The sequence below is a fragment of the Lepisosteus oculatus genome, chromosome 16 (assembly GCF_040954835.1).
Source record: "Lepisosteus oculatus isolate fLepOcu1 chromosome 16, fLepOcu1.hap2, whole genome shotgun sequence".
NCBI classification, from domain to species: Eukaryota; Metazoa; Chordata; class Actinopteri; order Semionotiformes; family Lepisosteidae; genus Lepisosteus; species Lepisosteus oculatus.
Genome location: NC_090711.1, coordinates 21338900 through 21345583, shown reverse-complemented (window position 1 = coordinate 21345583; position 6684 = coordinate 21338900).

Below are 6684 nucleotides of genomic sequence, written 5' to 3'. Positions count from 1 at the left end.
GTGGAGGAATTTCAGTCTCTTGCCACAGAATCCGCCTGGAACCCAGAGGCGCTGGTTTGCCTTTTTTGTAAGGGTTTGTCAGAGGAGTTAAAGGATCACTTGGTGTTCATGCCAATTAACTCTCATTCCCTGGAAGCAGCAATCTCCCAGGTCCTGGAATTGGACACCCGCATCAAAATCCGGAAAGCAGACAGACTCACTGGAAGCAGATATGGTACTCCTGAGGCATCGCTTCCTGCTTTGCCAGCTCTGCCACATGCTCCTCTTTCCCTTCAAGAAAAGGAAAGGCGCCGCCGGGAGAGACGATGTTTATACTGTGCCTCCCCTAACCATCGGCTTGCTGCATGTCCTTCAAGACCTTCGTCTGCACCTCGTGCTCTACCGCAGCCTTCAGCTAAGGTCAGCAGTGCTGTTTTTTCCTCTGCCTCTTCGGGCACTCTGTTTCCGGCGGAATTGTCATGGTCTGATATGCATCTTCCCCTGTCGATTTTTGTTGATTCAGGTGCAGAAGGATCATTCATAGACGCTTCCTTCGTCCACCGATGGAATATCCCCGTGGTCTCTGTATCGCCCCCCGTCAGCATCCTAGCCCTGGATGGTTCTCCACTCACCCCTGCTCAGGTTTCTCTACAAACCATCCCACTCTCTCTCAGGGTGGGGGCCACTCATACAGAAGAAATCTCATTTCTTCTCCTGGACTCGCCTGCATATCCGCTAATCCTGGGCCTTCCCTGGCTCAGGAAGCACGACCCCCACATCTCCTGGGCCAAGAATGAGATCATTGCCTGGAGTCATTTTTGCCATGCTAATTGTTGTCGTCTCCCTGTTAAGGTCTCCGCCGCTATTCTCCCTGGGGATGCTCTACCTTCCATTCCACCTCAATATATTCACCTGAAACAGGCATTCGACAAACAACGGGCTCTCTTGCTTCCCCCTCATCGAACTTATGACTGTGCCATCGATCTATTGCCAGGATCACTCCCCCCCAAGGGTCGCATTTACCCTTTAACCCAAAAGGAGAATCAGGCCTTACAGGACTACATTAAGGAAGCCCTGGACTCTGGTTTTATTCGCCCCTCCTCTTCTCCTGCCTGTGCTGGTTTCTTTTTTATCGAAAAGAAGGATGGCTCATTGCGCCCATGCATTGACTACAGGGGGCTGAACTCAATCACAATTAAACATCGCTACCCTCTGCCTCTAATTCCAGCGGCTTTGGAGTCATTACGTGGAGCCACCATCTTTTCAAAACTGGATTTACGTGGGGCTTATAATCTTATCAGGATTCGGGAGGGGGACGAATGGAAGACGGCTTTTATGACTACGCATGGGCACTATGAATACCAAGTCATGCCCTTTGGCCTTGTCAATGCTCCAGCTGTCTTCCAGTCTTTTATGAATGATATTTTTAGGGATATTATTGGTAGCTTTGTCCTGGTATATCTTGATGACATTTTGATTTTTTCTACCGACCCTCAGGATCATGTCCGCCATGTACAGGAGGTCTTGTCAAGATTGATTGACAATAGGCTCTATGCTAAGTTGGAAAAGTGTGTGTTCCATGTTTCCAAGATCCATTTCCTCGGTTACAGTATCTCTCCTCTGGGTGTGGCAATGGACTCATCGAAGGTAGCAGCTATTAACGACTGGCCAGTCCCGCGCAATCTAAAGCAGATACAGCGTTTTCTGGGTTTTGCTAACTTTTACAGGCGGTTCATAAGGAATTTTAGTTCAGTTGTTGCACCCATCTCGGCTCTAACTCGCAATCGACCTGGCCGAGGCAAGTGGAACCCAGAGGCGGATAAGGCATTCCTACGCTTAAAGCACCTTTTCAGCACCGCTCCTCTTCTCCGTCACCCAGATCCCTCCCGGCCCTTTGTAGTGGAAGTGGATGCCTCTGCCTATGGGGTTGGGGCAGTCCTCTCCCAGCGTCAGGATGAAGGACAGGTTCTACATCCATGTGCCTTTTTCTCCAAGAAGCTCTCTCCTGCCGAAGTGAATTATGATGTGGGTAATCGCGAGCTCCTTGCAATCAAGCTGGCCCTTGAGGAATGGAGGCACTGGCTGGAGGGGGCTCAGCATCCTTTTGTTATTATCACGGACCACAAGAATTTGGCCTACATTCAATCGGCTAAACGCCTCAATTCTCGTCAAGCTCGCTGGTCTCTGTTCTTCTCGCGCTTCAACTTCATGATCACCTATACCCCTGGATCTAAGAATGGTAGGGCGGATGCACTTTCCAGGCTTCATGACCCCCCAGATTTGGATTATGCACCCGAACCAATAATTTCAACTGACCGTGTCGTGGCAGCAGTTCGTTGCTCGATTGAGGATCAAGTCAAGCGGGCCATGGACAAGACTACCATCCCCCTCCGTTGCCCCGTGGACAAACTATTTGTGGTGGATAATTTACGTTCGGCGGTTTTACAGTGGAGCCATGATTCACGGTTCGCAGGCCACCCCGGGGTCAAACGTACGTTGGATCTCCTGAGTAAGGACTTCTGGTGGCCTACCATGAGGGCGGATGTAGCAGAGTATATTCGAGCATGTCCTACCTGTGCCAGAACCAAGACCCCGCGTTCCAGAAAGATGGGTCTCTTGCACCCCCTCCCGGTCCCTTACCGCCCTTGGTCTCACATAGGGGTGGATTTCATCACGGATCTCCCCAACAGTCAAGGTAATACGGTTGTCATGGTGGTCTCGGATCGATTTTCCAAATCAGCCCACTTTGTTCCGCTTTCAGCCTTACCCACGGCCCAGGAGATGGCAATGTTGTTTGTCCAGCACATATTTCGTCTTCATGGTTTGCCCAGGGATGTGGTCTCAGACAGAGGTCCCCAGTTTATCTCGGCCTTTTGGAAAGCTTTTTGCCAAGCCCTGGGTACTCATGTGTCCTTAACGTCGGGATATCACCCTGAAGCCAACGGGCAGGTGGAGAGAACTAATCAGACGCTCCTGGCTTTCCTTAGAGCCTTCGTATCATCTTCCCAAGATGATTGGTCATCTTTACTTCCTTGGGCAGAGTACGCTCATAACTCCCTTACATCCTCCTCCACAGGCATCTCCCCCTTCCTTTGCTCCTTAGGCTACCAACCTTCCCTCATCTCAGACGCCCCTCTGGTTACGACAATTCCTTCTTTGAGACAATACTTCTCAAAGTTAAGGAGGATCTGGAAGGTGGCTAGGACATCTCTCCTCAAGTCAACTCAGCGCCAGGCCGCTTTTGCCAACAGACGTCGTAGACCTGCCCCTAGGTTCAGGAAGGGTCAGTTCGTCTGGCTGGCCACAAAGAATTTACCCTTGCGCCTATCCTCCAAGAAGCTAGGTCCCAAGTATATAGGTCCTTTCCGGATCCTCTCTCGAATTACACCGGTCACCTACCGACTAGCGCTCCCCCCCACTTTCAGAATCCATTCTGCCTTCCACGTCTCTCTTCTGAAACCATTTCACCGTTCACCCCTGGTGGCCCCTCCTGCTCGTCCTCCACCTCCTCGTACTATTCAGGGGCGTCCGGCGTATACTGTTAATAAGATCCTGGATTCGAGATGGCACCGTAATACTTTGCAGTATCTTGTGGATTGGGAAGGGTATGGACCGGAGGACAGATCTTGGGTTCCAGAAAGGGATATTCTCGATCCAGCGCTCATCACTGACTTTCATCGCGATTTTCCCCAGCGACCATCTCGGGCGTCGGGAGCCGCCCGTGAAGGGGGGGGTACTGTAACGACCACTAACCGGCCCAGACCAGCTCCGAAGAGGTCTAATCAGTCCCAGCAGGTGCGTGATAATTACAAACGCCGCCGCACGTGTTAATTCTCTTCAGACGTCTTACCGTGCGGCAGGCTGCATTATTTAAGCCGCTCTTACTCGCATATCAATGCTCGGTATTGAGTTCCCTACTTGTGGCTCTACCTAGCGTTTCTTGCACTTTGCCTTCTGGATTTTCTACCTCATCGTTTGCCTTCGGACTTCGTTTCTTGTCTTGCCCCGTGGATTGTTTACTACCTGTGATTATTTTTGGTATCGACCCTGTTGCTCTTGTCCCGACCACGTATCTGTCTCTCGTTTTGGATTGTTCGCCACCAGTGCCGTTTACTGATCTCGACCTACCTTTCGCCTCCGGATTACGACCCATCTCCTGGATAGCTCTGTCCGCCTACTCACCGCCCCAGGAATCCTGCATCTGCATCGGATCCTTTTCATCACAACCCAGCCTTCGTTACAGGTATGCCTTGCAGAATTGGTTCTCACACTTAATGCATTCTCATTCAAAACCTTTTTTACCAGCAAGTTAGTGGAGTAACCATGGGCACCAGAATGGGACCCAGCTATGCCAATATTTTTGGTGGCTGGGTAGAAGGACGCTTCTTTGCTTCCTACACTGGCTTTGTCCCCGACTTCTACAAGCGATACATTGATGACTGTGTTGGTGCTGCCACATGCTCTAATGACCAGCTAGAGCATCACTCCACCAACTTCCACTCGCCCCTCAAATATACAGTTAACATATGCTCCTCTACTCTTTTGTTTCTAGACTTAAACTTATCCATTAACCATCCCCGACTCTGTACTTCGGTCTAATAAAAACCCACAGTTTCACACAGCTATCTCCTATACAGCTCATTTCACCCCCAAACACACAAAAAACTCTCCCTTATTCACAGTTCCTTCAGCTATGACGACTCTGCAGTGATGACATCAGTTTCCAAAACCAAGCCCTCAAAATGCACTCTTTTTTCATCAACAGAGGATATTCCACCTGTGTTATTGACAGGGCCCTCACCCAAGCCAAAAACATCCCTTGGACCATCAACTCGATCAGGATCTCCCGGCCTAACAACAGCATTCCTTTCGTGCTTCCCTACCACCCTAATCCCCAGGACCATTAACGACAACTTTCCTGTCCTACAGGATGATCCCTCCATTGGGGCCCTCTTTTCTGACCACCCCATCATCTCATATCGCCAACCACCTAATCTGCGTAACCTTCTTTTTCACAGCTCCCTCGACCGCCCTCACCAACCATCCACACCAGGCACCTTCCCTTGCAACAGAGCTCTCTGTATCACCTGCAAGTACACATCTAACACCACACTCATTCAAGGCCCCTCAGGACAATTCTGGATCACCCAGATGGCATCCTGTACCTCCAGCAACCTCATTTGCTGTATCTCTTGCAGTAAATGCACAGTTAAGTAGGGTTTTAACTCCAATAGCAGAAAGACATCAGAAACTAAAATTATCCTGAAACCTCATTCACACCTTCCCCCTTCTCTCAACGACTAGTTTTCTTTTAAAGCCTTTGTCGCACTACAGGACTCAACATGACTTCTAATTGATCAACTGCAGTTGCTGAATCTCGCTGCCTTTTCTGTCCTAGAGGGCATCAAATGATACGACTAGGAATCGCAGAGGGTGACTAATTACACGATTCCCTCGCGACTTTTCATCATGGTTCCAAATCTCGCATTGCGCTGTGAAAGTACTGTGAGGTCGCCTCATTTTTGCAGCCAATCAACGTGGAGCACACCAGAATAAGAGGAGGAGCACCGCATGAAAGTAAACGAACAAAAACAAAATGACAAACACGAAACATCGAACAGTCATCTGTGCTGGCTCCAGAGTTCGACGAGCCTCTCCTCCATTTGCACAGTCCAAAACACTCGCTTTCCTTCTGTCCTTGCAGCCACGTTGTATGCATTGTACTTCCGGCTGAGTGCTCATTGTCTGTGACTGTCGTAGTCACAAGAGCCCCCCCTACGATTTGCAACTCACTACGAGAAAATCAAACCAGTTTGATTTTATCATAGCGAGTCGCAGAGAGTTGTAGGGGCTGTTAAGAATGCTATGACTGAGTCACTGGGGGTGTCACAGTACACAACTGAGGGTAACGGGCGCGCACTGCGACTCTAAAACTGGCTGTGATTTTTTTATGATTATGTAAATGAAGGCTACAACTGAAAATCCTAGAAAAAGTTGTGTAGTGTGACGCCGGCTTAATTCTCTCTATTCATTTGTAGGTTTCATTTCATACCTCTCCTCACTGCTATCAACCTCGCACACTTGTTTGGCCACTCTGCCTCTCCCCTGCTCCTGCCTCCTCTTCCTTCCTGGCTTTTGTTTTCCCATGCTATATTATCTTTGCTGAGTGCCCTGTCTTTCTTATACCCAAAGAACGCTCCACAGCTGAAACGTTGTGTTTACTTTCTTCTCTTTTCAGCATGGAATAAACCTGTTACTTGTTCCTTTACAGCCTATGCATGCTGACAGCTACCCACCTGAATTTTTGTTAATAAATGATAACATGAAAACACTAAATAATGAATTAACAAGAAATGAGCATTTGGTAGTGAAGTAAGATGTGAAGACGGGGTTAATTTTAAGTCCTTTCTGCATGAAGATTAGACTTCTAAGGCTGGAGTTTATGGCAGGATGGGGGCTAACTGATAAGGATTACAGATGCGAGCTAGGAGAGCTAGGGAACCCCCTGGGGACTTAAACTGACCATTTGGCCAGGGTCTCTTAACTGGCCAAATATCATGACCCCCCTCTTTACCGTAAGACCGAGTGACGTCAGAAGCAGAAAGAAAATACTATATAAACTAAAAGTTTCTACCAGCACATGGAACAATACTTCAGTTTTGTTGTTTCTTGCAGGAAACAAGACTTCGGCTTTATTGTTCCTTG